This window comes from Pelophylax lessonae (assembly GCF_965119305.1).
Source record: "Pelophylax lessonae genome assembly, chromosome: 4".
Lineage (NCBI taxonomy): Eukaryota > Metazoa > Chordata > Amphibia > Anura > Ranidae > Pelophylax > Pelophylax lessonae.
In genome coordinates, this window is record NC_138771.1 from 417,387,187 (window position 1) to 417,408,770 (window position 21,584).

The following is a 21,584-nucleotide window of genomic DNA, read 5'->3' on the forward strand; positions in this document are numbered from 1 at the left end:
GCTCAGTGACATTATTTGGCTTAGGTCAAAAAGGTGACTGTTTCTATCTTCTTATGGATGGTGGCTACTCCTTCTGCAGGGACAACATGTCCCAGATAGGTGACTGAGGGTTGATAGAATTGACATTTCTCCAGTGCCAGATGTAACTCTTCATGGAGTCTCTACAGTACCTTTTCCAGTTTTTCTTCATGTTCCTCAAGAGTCTTCCCAATGACTATGATATCATAGAAGTACACCAGCCCCTCACACAGGTTAATGTCCCCTGCAGTGCTTTCCATTAGCCTTTGGAAAGTTACAGGGGCTCCTGACAAGCCTTGGGACATTCTATTTAACTTGAAAAAAACCTAACAGTGTGATGAAAGCCGTCTCTCTATCTTTAGGGTGAATGGGAATCTGATAGTATCCACTTTTTAGTCCAACATGCTGAATCACTTGACCCCTGACAGGATCTGTGAGGCATCCTCTATCCTCGAGGTGGTATACTTGTCAGTATACCTCCTCAAGGATAGAGGATGCCTCACAGATCCTGTCAGCGCATGTGTATTTCTGTGTGTGTTTATCTACCATGTACATTTTTAAATTTAATACATAAAAAGCGGTTCTATGTACTTAATAACAAGATTTAGCTCCTATGGACTTCAATAAGTTTGGGTGTTATGTTAGGGATTAGCAGATTTTTACAATTGTCCAGCAAACATCCAAGAAACTGAACTTTGACCTGCAGGAGATACTGGAGCCTTTACTGATCTGTCTATTAGTTGTCACAGCAATGACACTCTAGTAAAAAGAAACTCACAGGACTTTACCAAATTATTTGGGAGGTTGGCAAATATTAAAGTGGTTGTAAAGGCAGAAGGTTTTCTATCCTAATGCATTCTATGCATTAAGATAAAAAAACCTTCTTTGTGGAGGGGCGTGGCGTCCGCGCGGAAGATGGCCACTTAAGACCAGAGCTCCGCACGGCCACCTGGGACATCTCGCACCGGCACCCTGGAAAGCTCCTCTGTCCCCCCTAAGATTCCACCGATGCCCAGAAGGAAGAAGGACTCTCTGCAGCTTACGAAGTTGGAGGGCTTCTTCTTTCCTCGCTCCGCTGGTCTACAACAAAATGGCGCCGGCCTCCAGATCATCCTCTCCTGTCTCCCTTTCTGCCAGGAGCCTGGCTAAAGCAAGAACCCACAGAGAGTCACATCTAGACTAGGATCACAGTGCAGGTATGGAGCATTCTTCTTTGCTGCCCTCTCCTGTCATCCCTCGCACAGATCCTCAGGACCCCATGAATGCATTCCCCACTGGGGACCAACCAGTGTCAGAAAGGGCTCCTAAAAATATGTCACTGACTCTCAGGGCTTCCATACATGCAGACACGCAGTAGTGCCTCCAACAGGTGAAACAAGATGTGCACCACTTAGGTGAGAGAGTGGATGTGTTAGAATCCTCCATGTCAAAATGTGCCTTATCTTTCAATACCTTAGTAGAGGCCCATAACAACCATGCAGATGATATTGTTTGGATCAAAGACAAAATAGCAGACCTGGAGGACAGATCCAGACAGAACAACCTGAAACTCAGGGGTGTTCCTGAAACAGTTCAACCACAACAATTAAACCAATTTGCCAAGGATTTGTTCCCCTCCCTGGTCCCCAATCTCTCAGATACAGATCTGTTAATCGACAGGATCCATAGAATCCCGAAGCCCAATTTTATTGCACCAGATATCCCACGTGACGTTCTCCTCAGAGTCCACTTCTTTCCATCTAAGGAAAAAATTGTGGCGTCAGCTAGACAGAAATCTACTCTCCATGCTGACTATCCTCACTTGCACATACTTCCTGACCTTTCCCGTCACACGCTGCAGAAGCGCAGTAACCTTTCAACGGTGACGAAGGCCCTGAGGTATCATAAAACTCATGATGGATCAACGTTCCTTAATCAAACCCTTAAGGAAGGCATGGTTGTTCTCCATAAATGGGGCATTGTTCCGCCTCTGCAGGACCCATCCAACAGAAACCTGGCTCCTACCGTGCTGAATGATGAATGGAAGGTGGTTTCCAGGCATCGCTCATCCAAGAAGCAATGAGCTGCTGGAGCTGTGTATGACTTGCAAATGCTTCAATATGTCCCTGGCCCTGGACATCTCCATAGTCTCTATGGCCCCTCGTTCCTTCTTGCAGGTTTTGCCTGCACTCAGACTTTTTTATATGTTAAGCACTACATTGAGCGCATTTTTTGACGCACTTATGTCATCCTTGTTCAGTTTTACCCCTTTCCTACCCAACGTGCCTGATATGTCTCTTCCATGTCTCGTCAAGCCACCTGATGCCACTGACACTCTTACCCGCAAAATCAACGTCAGTTCTACAAATGTTCTCACCCCTTTTCAATCATGACTATAAAATTCTTGTCATTAAACGTACATGGACTGAATCACCCAGCCAAGAGGTTCTCCCTATGGTCTGATGTCCGAAGATGCCAGGTGGATATAGTTTCTGTACAAGAAACCCATTTTTTTTCCTCTTCTCATCCTTACTGTGCTCACAAAGATTACCCGCACATCTTCTTCTCCTGTGCCTCTGTTAAGAAGAGAGGAATCATGCTAGCCATCAAGCACACCATGGCATTCACCCTCAAAGACTTACAGCAAGATCCCAAAGGTTGTTTCTTGGTCGTGAAAGGGGACTTCATTGGATTACCTCTCACTCTAGCATCTGTATACTCTCCGAACACTCACCAAAAGCGATTCCTCCAAAGACTTCTCAAGACTGTTTTGATGCCTGTTTATGGTAACGTTTTAATATTTGGGGATTTTAATATGGTAGTTGACCCGACGCTGAAAGTCTCCACTCCCGCTGCGGCCGGACGGGTCTCCTTGGGACCTCTTCTGCATAGGGAGCAGTTATTTGATGTCTGGAGGTGTCAACACGGCTCAGAACATGACTACACGTTCTACTCCTCCAGACATCACTCTTATTTACGTATTGACATGTTCCGTGGATCTGTACTTGCTAAATAGGATCACCTCCACGGCCATCAGGAACATCACGTGGTCTGACCACGCAGCTGTTGAGATGGTCTTGGAGGAGAGCACACCTAGGGACAATTAATTTGTCTGGCATTGCAACACTAGAATCCTGCAGGACCCCCTGACGACTGACCTTGTCAAAATTCATTTATCTAAATTCTTCCAACTCAACGCGAGTTCTGTTTCTGACCCATGGTCCCTTTGGGGAGCTCATCAAGCTTACATGAGGGGGATATGCATACAGCAAACAGCTAGAGCCAAAAAACAATATAACTTGAAACTCACGGGTCTTCTAGTGGAGATCCGTGACCTTGAAGCGTCCCACAAAAATTCCCCTACACCTTCCCTTGCCTCGGACCTGCCCACTCGCGGGCATCCTTAAAAACCCATCTTATGGCACAATACGATCGACATCTAAAAAGACTCAATTTGACCTATTAAGCGCATGTCAACAAAGCCAGTAAACACCTAGCTAATAGAATCAAAGCAAAACAGGCCAGATCCAGAATTGCCCATATTCTTCAACCTTCCTCATCCCAAAGACATTGCAAATGAATTCGCAAAATTCTACGCCTCCCTCTACAACTTGCATTTAGACCCTGTCACCCCACAACCTACCCCTGACGCTATTCAAAAATTCCTGACCCATCTTAACCTATCCACTCTTTCGAAGGACCATCTGCAAGTCCTGAATGATCCCTTTCTACCAGCTGAAATCTCGAAAATTATCTCATCCCTTCCTAACGGTAAATCCCCTGGGCCTGGTGGATTCTCCAACGAATACTATAAGATTCACCACCAACTTCTGAGTCCCTTCTTAGCTGAGGTTTTCACCAAGGTAATGCATAATTCTCACCTCCGTACAGAGATGCTGCGTGCCTATATTACTACAATTCCTAAACCAGGTGCCCACTCTCGCCAACAATTTTTAATTTCATTATTGAACCCCTGGTGGAAGCAATTAGATCCCACCCTGACGTTGCAGGCTTTACCTTAGGGGGAGTGGAGCACAAAGTTAATCTGTTTGCTGATGACGTTGTTGTCTTACTCACTAACCCCTCCAAATCCCTACCAGCTGTTCACAAGATCCTGCTGGAGGATTACATTTTTAACATTTTTTCCTATTACAAAATTAACACTTCCAAGTCACTTATCCTAAACCTTGGTGTTCACCCTGATTTGGTTACCTCCCTACAATCCTCTTGTCCATACCCTTGGACCAGACAAGATTCACTACCTGGGAATCAACCTCACCCCCTCTATTTCTAAACTGATACCAACCAATGTGGAACCCCTTAGGCAATCAACTAATAAAGCTATGTCGGCCATGGCTAAGGTAGAACTGTCCTGGGGGGGCAGGATAGCGGCCTACAAGATGACAATTTTGTCTCAATTCCTACACTTATTCAGGTCCCTCCCAATCCCCTTCCCGATTAAATACCTGGAAGCACTATCGAGGGATATGCGTAAGTTCATTTGGCAGGTCAGAGGGTTAGGGTTGCAGCCACAACTCTGGCACTTTCCAAACATCTGGGAGGAGTAAAACTACCAGACCCACGCAGGTATTACTGGGCTACTCACTTAGAACAACTCTCGGGCTGGCTGTCTGAAGGTGAACTGAACCTGCTTGGGACAACTCAACAATGCCACCAACTATACAGGCTTCTCTTAGGGCTTGGAAGATGCTGGAAAGAGGCTGGCGGATGACTCCACGGTTCCAATAAAGTCACTTCCAGTGAACATTCTCGAATCCCATATTGACTCACTACGGTCCTCTACACTTGCCGCTACAGGCTGTCAAAAATCTTTCCCTCGCACTCACCTGACTGCTGGTGAGGTTGCGGTCAACTGGGTACATTAACCCACACCCTCTGGAGTTGCCCCTCACTTACCAGTTTATGGAATAGAGTTTTCCAATCTATCTCTACATGTACAGGAATACTGTCCCCTCCAAAGCCGGCTCTAGCACTACTTAATCTGGGTATTGATGATTATCCGTCTGAATATAGACAACTCATAATCCATATACTTCTTGCGTCTAGGCTGCTTATTTTGCGCAAGTGGAAGACTATTGAAGCCCCTAATTTCTCTGAGGTCCAGGTTATGGTCAACTCTAATTACCAAATGGAAAAATCTTTAGCATTTAACTCCCTGTCCTGCGCAAGATTCCACAACTCTTGGAAACACTGGGTGTACCAGACTTGAATTCATGGGTATGTTTAACTTGCTGTCTTAGATACTAACTGGAACGGCACAGACTCGTACCCACCTCATGGGTTTATCCTGCCTTCTGGTCACGTTACTTCTGTGTGCAGCCCCCCCCATACTTACCTGAGCCCTCTGAGAGAGACTTGGCTGTCCGGCACTCTCCCTCATAATTGGCTGAGACAGCAGAGGGACCTTGGCTCCCGCTGCTGTCAATCGAAGTCAGTGAGCCAATGAGGAGAGTGGGGAGAGGAGAGAGAGGGGATTGGACCCAGCCGCAGCTCTGGGTCTGAATGGACACACGGAGCTGGGGCTCAGCTCGGGTGCCCCCATTACAAGCTGCTTGATATGGGGGCACTCGCCACAGAAGAGGAAGACCTGGGCTGGTCTGTGCAAAACCACCATTTTTAAATTTTAAAAAAATTGAGACTTTAGTATCACTGTAAGGCAGGCCATAGATGATTATAAAAATGATCGCTTTAACGAAAATCAAAATGTAAATTCAATTTAATATGCAATAGTTCCATCATTGACTGAGAAAATGTGCAGAGAAATTATGACATTCTTCTAATCATTTCCAGCATAGACACATCTTTTTTATTTGATTACTTTAGCTCATGTGCATTTAATTTATTTTTTTATTTTTTTCAACGAGTCCCCTAATAATGATTATATAATAATTCATTCTTTCCAACATGTTCATTCATTCTGTTTTAATGGGAGCATGAAAATCGAGGCCCTCTCCACAGTCTCAGCTGTCTCCTGCCGGCTTCCGTGGAGGAACCGGCAGTGTCTTGTGACTCTGCATCCGGCTTGCGGCTGTGCGCCACGGATGTCCCCAGGAGGAGGAGGCACAGCGAGATCCCCTTCCCTCGGGATCTCCGGACCATCCACTCCCCATCCTCCATCCTTGGATCTGTGAACACACCTGTGGCTGGGTGCTTGTGTCCCAATCACCCCTCGGCACCTATCGTTGGGGATCCATGCTTTTCACCTGAATGCTGATGTTGATTCTCTTAAATGTAAGTGCATTGCAATAAATTTGTTTTTAATTTAAACACTACTCTGACCTGGCACCCTTGTTTCGTTTATTAAAATGCAATCATAGGCAATAAAAAAATAGAGCAGAAAATAAGAGCATTTTTCAACTTCTAATTGTAGCCCTATCCCATTTTCCACATTTTTCCAATGAATGAAATGTCTTTAATAAATAGTTCACACTGATAAAATTATTTGTTGACTTATTTTAAGTGCATATCTAAAAATATTAAAAAGACTATACTTCATTTTTACTATATTTTTTGTCATTTTTTTTACAGCTCCTCATTTTTGTAATATTCTGTATTTCAGGTGGCCTTAGGCTCTTCTTTGAAGTAAATTCAGAATAACTGTTTTAAGTTGTAATAGGCAATAAATGATATTTTAAAACAATGGAAATAGGTATTATTTAAATATTATTCATGAAAGTTTGTTTGAAAAATATTTAAGTATAATTAAACTATGTTTAAAGTGACACTCAACTCAGATTTTTTACATCAATTATTATAAAATATAAAAACAAATAAAGTGCAGCATTAAAAAATAAACTGTGAAAACGTGAACTAATATTAAAAGTCCATTAAATGTGTATAAACACCAATCCACAGAAGTTGTTGTAACAGGAATCGGACCACTGGTGGTAACAGATGTATAGATTCAAAAAAGGTAAAATGGTGACGTAGGTTCTTAACTTCACACCCAAGGTGAATAATATAATCTGCTTACCAGATAATAAGACCACTAAATTATAGGTGGTCAAATGAAGCATATAACAGTAGGTCTCTCATAGGATGGAAAACCCATTCAGCAGGCATAAATGAATCCCAGGGAATATGAAACAAAAAAAGCTTCCATAGCTTCCATAATGCATTAAAATATATCTCTTTAATGAATAAATGGATAATATTGCACTTACAAAATCCAAAGTATAAAGCAGCATGTAAACAGCAAGTGTAGCAGTGTTCCTGTGGGCTTTTCCTCATGCATCTGCTTTGTTTATAGCGCAAAAAACAAAAACCACAGAGGTGATAAAATACCACCAAAAGAAAGCTCTATTTGTGGGAAAAAAAAGACATAAATTGTATTTGGGTACAGTGTCGCACATCAGCTTAATTGTCGGTTAAAATAATGCACTACTGTATCACAAAAAATGGCCTGGTCATGAGGGGGGGGGGGGGGGTGTGAAGCTTCCGGGGCTGAAGTGGTTAAGATCCTGCATTTATTTTATTATATTAAAAAATGTAAGTTTAGTGTCACTCTAAAAGAGGAAAGGAAGGAAGGAACGACAAAGAACTGTTTTAGAGAATGTTAGGTAAAAATATGTTATCCCCTGGATGTGATAGGTTTCCAGGCTTTCTAGCAAAAACTGTTCTAAAATGGCCCCCACTCCTCACACCCAATGTTTTCTGAAATGTATTGGTATTTGTATAGTGGCATTCATTTACATGCTTTGTATATTGTACACTGGCATCAGCCCTTGCCCTCAAAGAGTTTACAATCAAGTTCCCTATCTCACATGAACACACATACTAGGATCAATTTAGACAGCGTCCAGTTAACCATAGCAGCATGTCTTTGGAGTGTAAGAGTAAAACCAACTCAAGCACAGGGAGAAATTGCAAACCCCATGCAGGCAGTGTGCTGACTAGGATTAGAACCAAGGACTCTAGTTCTGCAAGGTGAGAGTGCTAACCACTAAGACATTGTGCCTAATGGAAATGGTTTTCCATTTTATTTTTATTTTTGAAAGTGGAAAACCCCTTTTAGGGTGATTAAAAATGAGCTGACAGCTCCCCGTGAACAACAGGAAGGAAGATATCCCCTGAATGATTGCAGCTCCAACCTCTGTTGAGTAAAGGACTGGGCCAGCTTGCATGGAAATTTTCTAAGTCAGAAAATCTTCTGTGCAATGAGGGACCCTTTCAATGGCACTCATTATTGCTCCCTGGATAATGTATCTACTCACTGTATGGTATTAATGAAGAAGCAGCATTCTTACTCTAGGACAGAATTACAAACACATTTCCTTTCTTCTCTTCTCAAGAACATGGAAGGGAAAGTGTTCTGCATTACACAATGATGAACAACGGAACTGATAAAATTCGGCACAGGCAGGGAGCACAAGAAGTCATTGGCTGACAAAATTTCAGAAGGATTTACAAGTAGTTTTTGCACTTTTCAAATACAAACAACAAAAAGATTATATATATATAATATATAGCTAACAGATTAGAAGGTCCAAATTGGAGGAGCTTATTGTTTATATAGGGTTTACATAAGTGACATTGAAAACTAGTTGCATTGCTGTTTGTGACTAGTGTAAAGCAAAAATTTATTTTTAGAAAAATCATCATGTATAAGGAAGGTTAAAAATGTTACACCTGTTCAAAATTAAATTTCCACAGGTGTATATTTTATTATAATTAGTATGTTAGGAATGCCATATCTTCTGTAATGCCTTTGTCCTGCTGCTAAAAGAGCTACTTAAGACCAATTTTAAAGAAAATAATAGTTCAAAGGAAAAATGGTATTGTTCATAAATACCAGCTTTCAAAATCATGAACTATAGGATGTTTTTCCATTGCATTTTTAATTTGTGTTATAACAACTTACACTAAATCAAAATGACTCAAAAAGTGGATTACCACCACAAGCGCTATACCAAGATTGTAAACTGTTTTTTTTTTTTTTTTTCACATTTTCTGGAGCCAGCTTCACTTTTAAAAAATCCTTTTAATCTAAAAAGGAGCTAATGTTTTAAAATAAATAATGTCATCATTAAATAAAAGATAAAAGATGACCATATATGTTACAATTGTATTACACAATCTTTGAACAATGTTCTTTAGATGTACCAAAACTTTTGTAACATAAAAGGTCTCCATATTTCTTTTATTCACTCTGTATCCAATCAGACCTAGTTTACGTAGTAAGAAAATGTGGTTTACATAAAGTCTTTGCTATATATGAAAAATAAAGTAGTCAAATTTTTTTCACATGTCCATGGATGAGTCTTTTTTTTTATTCAACCAACACATTAAACAAAAAAAATGACTAAATTTTCCCATTTACACTCTTGATGTGGATGATTGAATCCTCCTCACTGAACTATTGTATTTTGACTATGGGGAGACTTCCCCACCTTCAGAATACACTGATCAGTAGAGCAAAAGTTCAGCCCAAACATCCTCTGTTTGCCTACTTAGGGAAAACACCCAAATTGACACAGTGTTTGCCCCCCCCCCCATGGGCAAAGCTTTGCCCAATCAGGGTGCAGTTAGCTGGTTGTTAAGGAGTGGGGCCAGGAAGCTGGCAGTGACGTTCTTAACAACCGATGAGTCATTAGCTGTCAATGGGCTTCCCCGCTGACAGTTGATTAAAAAAACAAAAACATTGCAGGCAATAAAAAAAAAGTGAAGAAAAATGGTGTAGGGCCCCCCCCCCCCCCATCCATACCAGGCCCTTTGAGTCTAGTATAGATTTTAAGGGGAACTCCACACCAAAATGACAAAAAAGAAAAACAATGTAGGGTCCACTACAAAATCTATACCAGACCTTTATCCAAGCACGCAGCCCGGCAGACCAGGAAAGGCCATACCATACCGAACCATACCAAGAAACATGCTCTCAACATGGGGTGTGCTTTTCGGGCAGAGCCCCCTGGCGATGTCACCTGGTGGCACCACTCGCTTGTGACGTCACCGACCGGTTCATGCTGGGTCTGTGATTTCACAAGGTGTCAGTGCCACTAGGTGACATCGCCAGGTGGCCCTGCCCTTACCTATATAACTGTCAAACAGCAAGCCAGGCATTCGACGGTTTGCCTTAGTTGGTGGCGAAGCATTTTTTTTTCTTTTTTGGGGACCAGCAGTGGCAGCAGAGTCGTGATTTATGATGGATCTATATTGGGGGGCACTGTTTTTTTTATTTTTAATAAAGGAATTGTCAAAAACTGCCTCCTGTTGATACTTATTTTAACACTTTTTGGATGAATGGGTAGGGGTACTATGTACCTCATCTTTATTCACATGAGAGGGTGGGATTCCAAATTTTTATAAGCTCCCTGCTTGCAGACCCCCACAACCATCACCCAGGGTTGTCAGGAAGAGGCCCTTGTCCCCATCAACATAGCCCCTCCGCCCCAAAGCACCCCCACGATGTTGAGGGAATTTGGCCTGGTATGGTTCAGGAGGGGGGCGCTCGCTTCCTGACCTGCCAGGCTGCATGCTCAGGTAAGGGTCTGGGGGACCCCATGCAGCTTTTTTAAACATTTTTCTGTTGCCGGCAATGTCATTTCATTCATTTTTTTCTTTAGAAATGTCAGTTTTGCTGCAGTAGGTTCAATCCACGGAGGTGTCCCTATACAGGCAGACTAAGGGGATCCCCTAGGCACTATATTTAAAGGAATATTTAATTTTTGTTTCCAGTTAAGCATCACTAAAATCATTGCTCCTGAAAAAACGATCTTATTAAAAAAACATTTTTGCATTGATACATGTCCCCCAGGGCATTACTCAAACCCTTTTTATGGCCAATAACTTGCATATAAGCCATTAAAATGGAGACTTTTGATTTTTCAAGTTCAGGACCTACAGACTTTAATAGGGTTTGCTGTTCAGATCAGAACTTTTTCTCTGTTCGGGAGTTCTGGTGCAAACTGAACAGGGGGAAATTCGGCCCATCTCTACTAATCAGCCCTGTCATCTATAGCCAATGGCGCTGATCAAATGGGTAAAACCTGACAAGGAGGTTGTACAGAAGTCAGTCAGTAGATTGACTTCCGTACAACCTCCTTGCCCAGACATGTATTGAAATTCAGCAGGTCACGTCTGAACCAGCCTGCTAAACTGGCTGAATTTTGTGACAATTTCAATGGCCAGCTTTCGTCTATTAGAATACTGCTTTTTAGGTCTAGTATAGTAAGCAAAAGTAGTAAGTAATAATCTATGCACATGGGGGCAGTCATATTAACTAATTTTATATGTTGGCTCTAATATCTTTGGTCACTGCCTAACCTCTTATATCAATGCAGGTCTCATAGACAGGATCTGCCTGATAACAAGCAAAAGACTGCACTCCCTATTAAAAAGAAATCAAAATAAAAATATTATTTGGGATTACTGATATGCTCCCTATTGATTAAAGTGAGTTCTGAATGTTGATATACTGTATTGTAAGGGGTTGGCTCGGTAGCGGGTGTGGGTGACCCCCTGGGTCGGTTCGTTACACAGAGAGACAGCCGAGGAGTGGTTGAAAACAACGGTCTATGGTTCATTGTTCCAATTTGCTGGAAACAAGTGCAAGCATATAAACAGCATAAATCAAACAAAACATAAAATAAACCCTAGCCACTTGGGGCGTCTACCTTCCCAACACAGGAACTTACCTATGGAGTCTGTCACAACCTACTGCTGGGCAGACACTGCTGGTCATACAGCAGAAAACCAATAGTCTATTTGTTTTTCTTTTCACATAGAAAAAGTCAACACCACCTCACCTTCAGAAGTCTCTCAGCTCACTGCTCTCCTTAACGCACAAAGCCTCAGGATGCAGCAATCAGTAGTCATCCTCTGGATAACTTATAGAGGCCTTAATTGCCTCATTCTGAATAGCTGAAGCTTTCCAACATCCTTAAACCTTTCTGGCTACCTCGGCAGCCGGCACCTGATAGTAATTGGTGAATTGTCTAAACAAGGCAGAAATGTATCTCCCGTCTGTGACAACACCCACAGATTTATCTGACTTCCTGTCACATACCCCCCCTCTTGTTTCAACCCTAGGGTTGGGACACAGGTTGCCAGGCATGCATGCACTCGGGACAAACCATCTGCATTCCCCATTTGAACACTGGGGCCATGCGTTACCACAAAACTAAATTCCTGAAGGGCCAGGAACCACCAATTTATTCTCCTATTGGTCTCCTTGTTCTGTGCCATCCACTTTAACGGGGCATGATCCATCACCAGTTCAAACTGTCTACCCAGGAGGTAGTATCGGAGAGAAACCAAAGCCCATTTCACCACCAAACACTCTTTCTCAATGGTGGCATAATTCTCCTCATGGGCCTTCAACTTTCGGCTGAGGTACATAACAGGGTGTTCTTCCCCCTTGATAATCTGGGACAGTACAGCTCCTAAACCCACATTTGACGCATCTGTCTGAACCACAAAGTCCCGTGAAAAATCAGGCGAATTTAAAACTGGCTGACTACATAAGGCCTGTTTTAAAGCATAAAAAGCTGTTTCTGCTTCGGGAGTCCATTTGATCATGACAGACTCCTTCCTTTTGGTCAAATTGGTCAGGGAAGCAGCCTGTGAGGCAAAATGGGGAATAAAACGGCGATAATAACCTGCGATCCCCAAAAATGCACAAACCTGTTTCTTGTTGGTGGGACGTGGCCTATCCTGAATAGCCTCAACTTTGTTTATTTGGGGCTTGATTAAACCTCTTCCAATGGTATACCCCAAATACTTCGCCTCTTCTAGCCCAAGGGTACATTTTTTTGGATTGGCTATAAACCTGGCTTTCCAGATGGAATCCAACACAGCCTGAACTTTTGGTAAGTGTGAGTCCCAATCCTCACTGTGGATGACCACGTCATCGAGGTATGCAGCAGCATAGGCTCGATGAGGCCAAAGGGTCTTATCCATGGTGCGTTGAAATGTGGCGGGAGCATTCTGTAACCAAAAAGGCATCCTCCGATATTGGAAAGATCCGTCTGGAGTTACAAATGCTGTTTTTTCCCTGGCGGACCCCGAGAGAGGAATTTGCCAATAACCCTTGGTCAGGTCTAACATTGTCATGTACCGGGCAGTGCCTAGGCGATCAATCAGTTCATCTATGCGGGGCATAGGACAGGTGTCAAACTTAGTGATTTTATTCAGGCAGCGAAAGTCATTACAAAACCGCCAACTTCCGTCTGGTTTGGGCACTAAGACAATGGGACTGGACCAATCACTATTTGACTCTTCTATCACCCCCAACTCAAGCATTTTTTTTTACTCCCTGGCAAATTGCCTCTCGCCAGGCTTCTGGAATTCTATAAGGCTTTAACTTGACCTTATTCCCTGGTGTGGTGATAATATCATGTTTAACTCCGGAAACCCAACCTTGCAGGTCTGAAAACTTCTCCCTATTACGGAGCACAAATTCCTTAACCTCCTGTTGCTGAGTTTTGGGCAGAGTCTCCGCTATCCCAACTTCAGGGACAGCCAGGTTAAATGGAGCAGAAAATCGGATAGGCTTAGCGACCAAGGACTCTCTATCCTTCCATGTTTTTAACAAGTTCATGTGATAGATCTGCTCAGGTTTTCGTCTTCCCGGTTGGCTAATTTTATAATTCACCACCCCCATTCTCTCCAACACTTCAGAGGGACCCTGCCATTTGGCTAGGAATTGACTTTCAACCGTGGGGACCAGCACCAACAATCTATCACCAGGTGCAAAAGAACAGACCTGGGCCCCACGATTGTAAATCCTTTGTTGAGCCAACTGGGCTTGGGCTAAATGTACCTTCACAATCGGCATCGCTTGGGCAATTCTATCTTGCATTTGTGCCACATGTTCAATCACACTTCGATGAGGGGAACTCTCACTCTCCCATGTTTCCCTGGCAATTTACAGTAGGCCCTGGGGGTGCCTCCCATACAGTAGCTCAAACGGAGAGAACCCTGTGGATGATTGGGGAACCTCTCTTATGGCAAACATCAGATAAGGGAGCAGATAATCCCAATTCTTTCCGTCTTTATCCACCACCTTCCTCAACATTTGTATAAAGTTTTATTAAACCTCTCCATTAACCCGTCTGTTTGAGGGTGATATACTGATGTACGTAATTGGGTCACTTTCAGGAGTTTACAAAGTTCTCTGGTCACCCTAGACATAAATGGGGTGCCCTGGTCAGTTAGGACTTCCTTAGGAAGACCCACACGGCTGAAAACTTGAAATAACTCTTTGGCAATGGTTTTAGCAGAGGTATTTCGGAGAGGAATCGCTTCTGGGTAACGGGTGGCATAGTCCATTATTACCAAGATGTGCTAGTGCCCTCTAGTGAACTTCAGTAAGGGGCTAACCAAGTCCATGGCGATCCTCTCAAAAGGGACCTCGACAATGGGCAGGGATACCAACGGACTGCGGAAATGTGGCGTGGGTGCAGTAATCTGACCCACTGGACAGGAAGAGCAGTACAATTCCACTTCCTTAGTGATCCCAGGCCAATAAAACCTCTGGGTGATTCTCTCCCGGGTTTTTTCTGCTCCCAAATGTCCCCCAAGAATATGCCCATGGGCCAGTCCCAAAACTATCTTGCGGTATGGTTTAGGCACTACCAGTTGCTCAAGGGTGTCCTCTATCCTCTGTGACACTCAATATAACAAGTCCCTTTCAATAATGAAGTAAGGGAGGGCAATCCTCTCGTCAGGGTTAACTAACTCCCCATCTATCTTCACTACATTCTCCCGGGCTCTTAGCAATGTGGGGTCCCTTAATTGCTCAGTGATAAAATTTTCTCGGTGCACTTCGAGGTCATCAAACCCTATCGGCCGCTGTTCCTCTTCTGAGGTAGCAGGCTCCTCCCTAGGGACTGGTGTTTCCCCTGCTAAGACTAGTTAGAGGATTCTGGAGTAGATGTTTCAGGCTCAGAAGAACCACCTACTGTGGAATCTGGGCAATCCCAGAGTTCCCAGAACTTTGGGAAATCCCTTCCCATAATGGCGTCATGTGGCAGTTTGGGAACTAAACCCACTTGGTGACACAAGTTACCGAGGGAGGTTTCAAAGGAAACCGTAGTCACCGGATATTCTCGAGTGTCCCCATGTACACAAACTACAGCCATTTTCCTAGGATGTAAGGTTTTTCCCACCACTAGATCACTTTTCACTAAGGTGACCAGGCTACCTGAATCCAACAATACCACAACATCTTTACCATCTAAGCACATTCTATATAAAGGTTTCTCATTCCCCTTTACTGCAGTGCATGTGATTGCAAAAAGGGACTGTTGTCTCTCTGTCAGAAAGTCACACTGCATGAGTTCATCACCCGCTGGGCAAACCGCTGCTACATGTCCCTCTTCCCGACAACGGTAACAAATCAACCTTATGGTCCTCTCCTGTGGGATGGGTCTTCCAGGCCACTCTCGCCAAACATTAGCAGTAGTCCTGATAATCCCGCTAGTTGCTCTTTGGTCCCTCTCTCCACCCCCATCCCTTGATGCAGTCTTACCTATATGTGGGGAGGGTCTGGTCTTGGGGTGAAAAGGCTGTGCGTCTCTGGGGAAAGAGGTCAAATTCTCTGTTGTTAGGTACCTTTCTACCAGGTTTGTCTGCGGATTCCGGACCACCATGGCTCACCCATTTCTGCAGGGTGTTAGGAAGAGACCTAAGAAATTTGTCCATGACTATTCCTTCCAAAAAAAATTTTCCCGGACAGAATTTCTGGCTGCAGCCATTTCCTAGCCAAATGGATGAGGTCATACATCTGTGACCGAGGTGGCTTCCTCAGCTGATAACTCCAATTGTGGACCCGCTGAGCAAGGACATCCAAGGTTACCCCAAAACGTGCCAATATTTCCTCTTTTAATCGATCATAGTTTTTTTCATCTGCAAGCTCCAAATCAAAATATGCCTTTTGGGCTTCTCCAGATAATAGGGGGGGCCACTAGTCCAGCCCACTGTTCTTTAGGCCAACTCTCTTTCTCCGCTGTTCTTTCAAACATGGTCAGAAACATCTCAAGGTCATCATCTGCAGTCATCTTTGGCAATAAATGGCTTACCCGAAAAGTCGGTATGTTACTGGCCTGACTCCCAGCCTCGGTCTGCTGTCTCTGAAGCTGTTTCACGATTGCCTCCATTTGCTGCTGGTGTCTCTGTTCCAGGCCTGCAATGCTCTCTTGGTGAGCCTGTTGTTGAGCTACAAGGCTCTGCTGAAAACCCGCATTTGTCTGCTGTTGATTTGCATTTGCCTGCGGTTGATTTGCATTTGCTATAGCCTGTTGTTTCAGTATCTCCTCCATTTTGGGTTTTCTTTAACGGCCCGCATTCTCCACCATGTGTAAGGGGTTGGCTCGGTAGCGGGTGTGGGTGACCCCCTGGGTCAGTTCGTTACACAGAGAGACAGCAATCAGTAGTCATCCTCTGGATAACTTATAGAGGCCTCAATTGCCTCATTCTGAATAGCTGAAGCTTTCCAACGTCCTTAAACCTTTCTGGCTACCTCGGCACCTGACACCTGATAGTAATTGGTGAATTGTCTAAACAAGGCAGAAATGTATCTCCCGTCTGTGACAACACCCACAGATTTATCTGACTTCCTGTCACAGTATATACATTCACTTAATAAGTCTTAATCATTACATCGACATTCACAATAGTTACATAAATACATAGTTAGTCTAGCTGAAAAAAAAAAAGGCACAAGTCCATCTTATTTAACCAATAAAAAAAAAAAAAACTCCACCCCATATATACACAATCCTATACCCAAAATTGATCCTATCATTTGTTTGAATATGGATTGCAGCTTTTATAATTGCAACCCTGTATTAAGGCAAGTTACTCCTTTGACATCATGCAGGTGTGTGTCAGATGCCACTAATCACACTCTGAACCATCTCCACCTACATGGGAGGCTGCTGCGGGACTCTTGAGAGATCAGCCATCTCCAATCATGGCGTACAGTGAACGCTTATTAACATCCTTTAGAGCAGCATACCCAAACACAGTGAAGCGCATTCAGCTCCCAGGTTTGGCACACACATACTATATGCAGTACCTCTAGGCTACTTGGATTGACATCCTGCACCTAGATCGAGCCGTCTGCTTGTGGGGCGTAGAGGTGGGATTGGGATTGATATGGATTGAGTTACCACTGTTTGATTTGTTAACTATCCACTTGCCTATTCCCTCCACTCCTTGCTAACAGGTGTCAGACTTGCTGCTTGAGATCCCTTGCTGTGATTTGCTGCTTGCTCTGCACTTTCTGCTGCTGTTTACCTGCCTGCTATCTACCCTCTCCTGCAAACCGTCCTTATTTCCATCTCTTAACACTATGACTATCTGTCCATTGATGACAGGGCCATACTGCGGATAGTCGCATGTGGACACTAGTCTGGTGCATTCATCTACAAATTACTGTCAGTATCATTCAGTGGAGATTACTTCATACTACAACACAGTTACTTTGTCTTCTGCTCCTATCGTTTATGGACAGTCAGAGCAGCAATCCTATTCCTGTCCCATGTTCATATTTATGGTACTTTTCTTTACCTGGGGACTCTTCCTGATGTTGCAGCAGTGACAGATCATTAGTTAACCCAGATTGACTTGTACTTTGTGCTACCTGGGCTGTATTTTTGATAATTCTGTACCTGCTGCACCGTCTGGATGAGTTTTTCTAAGTTGGTTCTGTGTACACACTGTTCCCTTATTGCTTAATTTATTATTTATTAACCGCTTTAGCCCCAGCCGCCGCAGATGTACTGGGGCAGGCTGGCTCTCCCAGGCAAAGCCCTGTACATGTACAACACTTGCCTGGGAGGAGATAGGGGGGCGATCGCGAGCCGCCGGAGGCACACTGCTACCCCCGCTCGTCAGTGGGGAAGCTAGTGCATGTGACAGGCGGCTTCGATGGCTGCCAGCCACTCGCGATCTCCCGTCACTGACAGAGAAGGACAGACGGCTGATGTAAATACAGCCGTCCGTACTTCTCCCTGAAGTTATCACAGATGTCATGTGATCCTGCTATATAGGATCACATGTCTCTGTGATTACTTCACAATCCACGCCCCCCCCCCCCACCATTGGAATCACGCTCCTAGGGTCACATTTAACCCCTTGATCACCCACAGGGTTAACCCCTTCCCTGCCAGTGTTATTATTACAGTAACAGTGCATATTTATAGCACTGATTACTGTAATAATGTCAATAATGGCCCCAAAAGTGTCAAAAATGTCAGTTAGGGGTCCGATCTGTCCGCCGCAATGTTGCAGTCCCGCAAAAAATCGCAGCTCGCCGCCATTACTAGTAAAAAAATAAACAAAAAAAATGATATAAATCTTTCCTGTAGTTAGTAAACGTGATAACTTTTGCGCAAACCAATCAAAATACGCTTATTGCAATTTTTTTTACCAAAAATATGTAGCAGAAAACAAATTTGCCTAAAATGTTAAAAAAAATAGATTTTTTTATTCTTTTTTGGGAATGTTATATAGCAGAATGTGAAAAATATTGTTTTTTTTTTTTTTTCAAAATTGTCGCTCTTTTTTTGTTTATAGCGCAAAAATTAAAAATCGCACAGGTGATCAAATACCAACAAAAGAAAGCTCTATTTGTGAGAAAAAAAGGCAACTTGCCCCCATTACTAGTAAAAAAAATAAATAAATAAAAATGACAAATCTTTCCTGTATTTAGTAAACGCGAACCAATCAAAATACGCTTATTGCAATTTTCTTTACCAAAAATATGTAGCAGAAAACAAATTGGCCTAAAATGTTAAAACATTTTAATTTTTAATTTTTTTTTATGGGAATGTTATATAGCAGAATGTGAAAAATATTTTTTTTTTTTCCCAAATTTACGCTCTTTTTTTGTTTATAGCGCAAAAGTAAAAATTGCACAGGTCATCAAATACCAAAAAAAGAAAGCTCTATTTGTGAGAAAAAAAGGACGTAAATTTTGTTTGAATACAGCGTCGCAAGACCACGCAATTGTCCGTTAAAATAACATAGTGCCGAATCGCAAAATAGGGCCTGGTAAGGAAGGGGGTAAAATCTTCTGGTCTTAAAGTGGTTAAAGAGATCACGGTTTCCTCAAAGAGAGTGAGAATCCCATTCTGCTGCTGGCAGGGGAACATACTTTTCTGCTTAGACTGTTGCTGCTGTAACAAGGAAACAAACTGTAAGACTTTGCACACCTTTTGTTTTAATGTACCTGGAATGTATTTAGCTAATGTAAACTGAAAGTTCAATTGGGTTTTATCAATAAAGAATAAACAAAGAAAAATGATCCTTCATGCAATACATTATTTAATTTTATGTATATCAAATATACCAGAGACAGAAACAACACTCATATACGGTAAGTATATACATACATATATTTATATGTGTTAAGAGAAGTTCAGTGTCTGTGTGGATACATGTACAAATACTGTACATGCTCTTTTACTTTTACACAGTATTAATATAATTTAGTATAAAGTTTCTTATATATATATATATATATATATATATATATTACATGTAATCCATGGCTTAAACTGAGCTTCAGAATTTGTGGGATGAGCATTTGAAAACCCCATATGGTGAGTTATCTGCTGTATGCTACATCCTCAAGTGAACCCTATGGGGATAATGCTTGCTTCATTCCACTTGACTGTGTTTAATGCAGTATCAGAAATATGACTACAATCCAACACCTGCTGTAAATTCATCCTAAGTACACTTTACAGAGGGAACAAACAGAAAGGAGAGGCTAGAAAATTCTATTTATGGCGTTCCTAAATGTAAATGCAAAAAGTGCCAATTCAATTTTGTATCAGTAGACAGAAATAAATAGTTTAGTAAACTAAAGGTAGCAAGCTGACCTCTTGGAATTGTTATTTAAGAGAGAGGAGAATGTGTAAGCTGCTTAATGGCATGATTTGAGGTAAAAAGTAAGTCTGTTGTTAAAATTCACACTTGACGTGAATCAATAGGGTGCATGTCAGCAGTTCCAAATCTCAATATTATTCTGAGAAAAAAAATAACTCATTCCTGTCATGAAAAAACATACTTTTTTGGAGCTCCTTGGTGTATTTTTGGAGCATTGTTGATGTTTTATATCATTAGAGACTGCGGAAACCTATTATTCTCAGTCAGATATATCTTAGCTGGTTAAGCTAATGTATGTTTGCACTTTTGTAAGCAAATATGTATAACACCTACTTTATATTGGTTATGTGTTATCATTCACATAGCATAATTTAATTTAAAAAAAATTCTGCTTACGTTTTACTTGCTCTTTTATGAAAACTCAAAATTGAAGTTTTCTTCTGCTATGTAGAAGGATCTGGGGAATAAAGGTTTACCATAAGTAACCCTGTCTGAAAGATCATATTATCAGTAGGGTTGAGCGAACCCGGACTGTCTTGTTCGGGATCGTACCGGACTTTTGGGTATTCGGTACCCGGACATAGACCCGAACATTTCACTGTATGTTCGGGAGGATACTGTCCGTTGTTCGGTAATGTTATTTCATGTTTTGGTGTGGTTTTAATGGTGCGGTTTTAACAGGTGCAAGGCAGCCAATCAGCAAGCATTTAACTAGTGTGCCCTTAGAAGCCATCACAGCCATGCCTACTAATGGCATGGCTGTGATTGGCCAGTACAGCATGTGACCCAGACTCTATAAAAGCTAGAGTCACATAGCGCCGTGCATCACTCTGCTATAACTATACTAGGGAGAGGTTCCTGATGCTGCTGCTGAGGGAGAGATAGGAGATTATTGTAGGGGCAGGCTGGAGATTGCTTTTAGGGAAAGAATATGAAGAATCTTCTTTAATCAGACAGCGATCTACATTGATTTTATTGTGTGGGGGTGCAGTGCATGATCTTTTTGCCCTAATGGAGAGATAGGAGAATATTGTAGGGTCAGGCTGGAGATTGCTTTCAGGGAAAGAGTAGGAAGAATCTTCTTTAATCAGACAGCGATCTACATTGATTGTATTGTGTGGGGGTGCAGTGCACAATCTTTATGCCCTGACCTGAGCCCAGTGAGGAGGAGGGAGAAAAAAAAAACTTTTATCAGTCTGTTAGGTGGACGGCGTGAGGTGTGTAGCGGCCATGAAATGCAAGCTCAGTGCATATGTGTCTGCTTAATCTGCATTTAAAAAAGAAAAAAACATTTTTCCTTTATATTTTATTTTGACATACATTGTTTAGACACTGCTTTTTCTAATCTGCTCTTCAAAAAGCACCAATGTAAGAGGAAAATAATTATTTTTCAGTATTTATGGAAAAAAAATATTTTTCAGTTTTTCATTCAAATGGGTTTTTTTAATTCAATAGCGGAATAGAACAACAACAGTATCCAACCTGTTAGGCTTGTGGTGCGTAGCGGCCATGTAATGCAAGCTCAGTGCATATGCGTCTGCTTAATCTGCATTTAAAAAAGAAAACAACTTTTTTCCTTCATATTTTACTTTGACATACATTGTTTAGACACTGCTTTTTCTAATCTTCAAAAAGCACCAATGTAAGGGGAAAATAATTATTTTTCAGTATTTAGGGAAAAAATATAATTTTTTAGTTTTTCATTCATATTTTACTGTGACACTGTCATA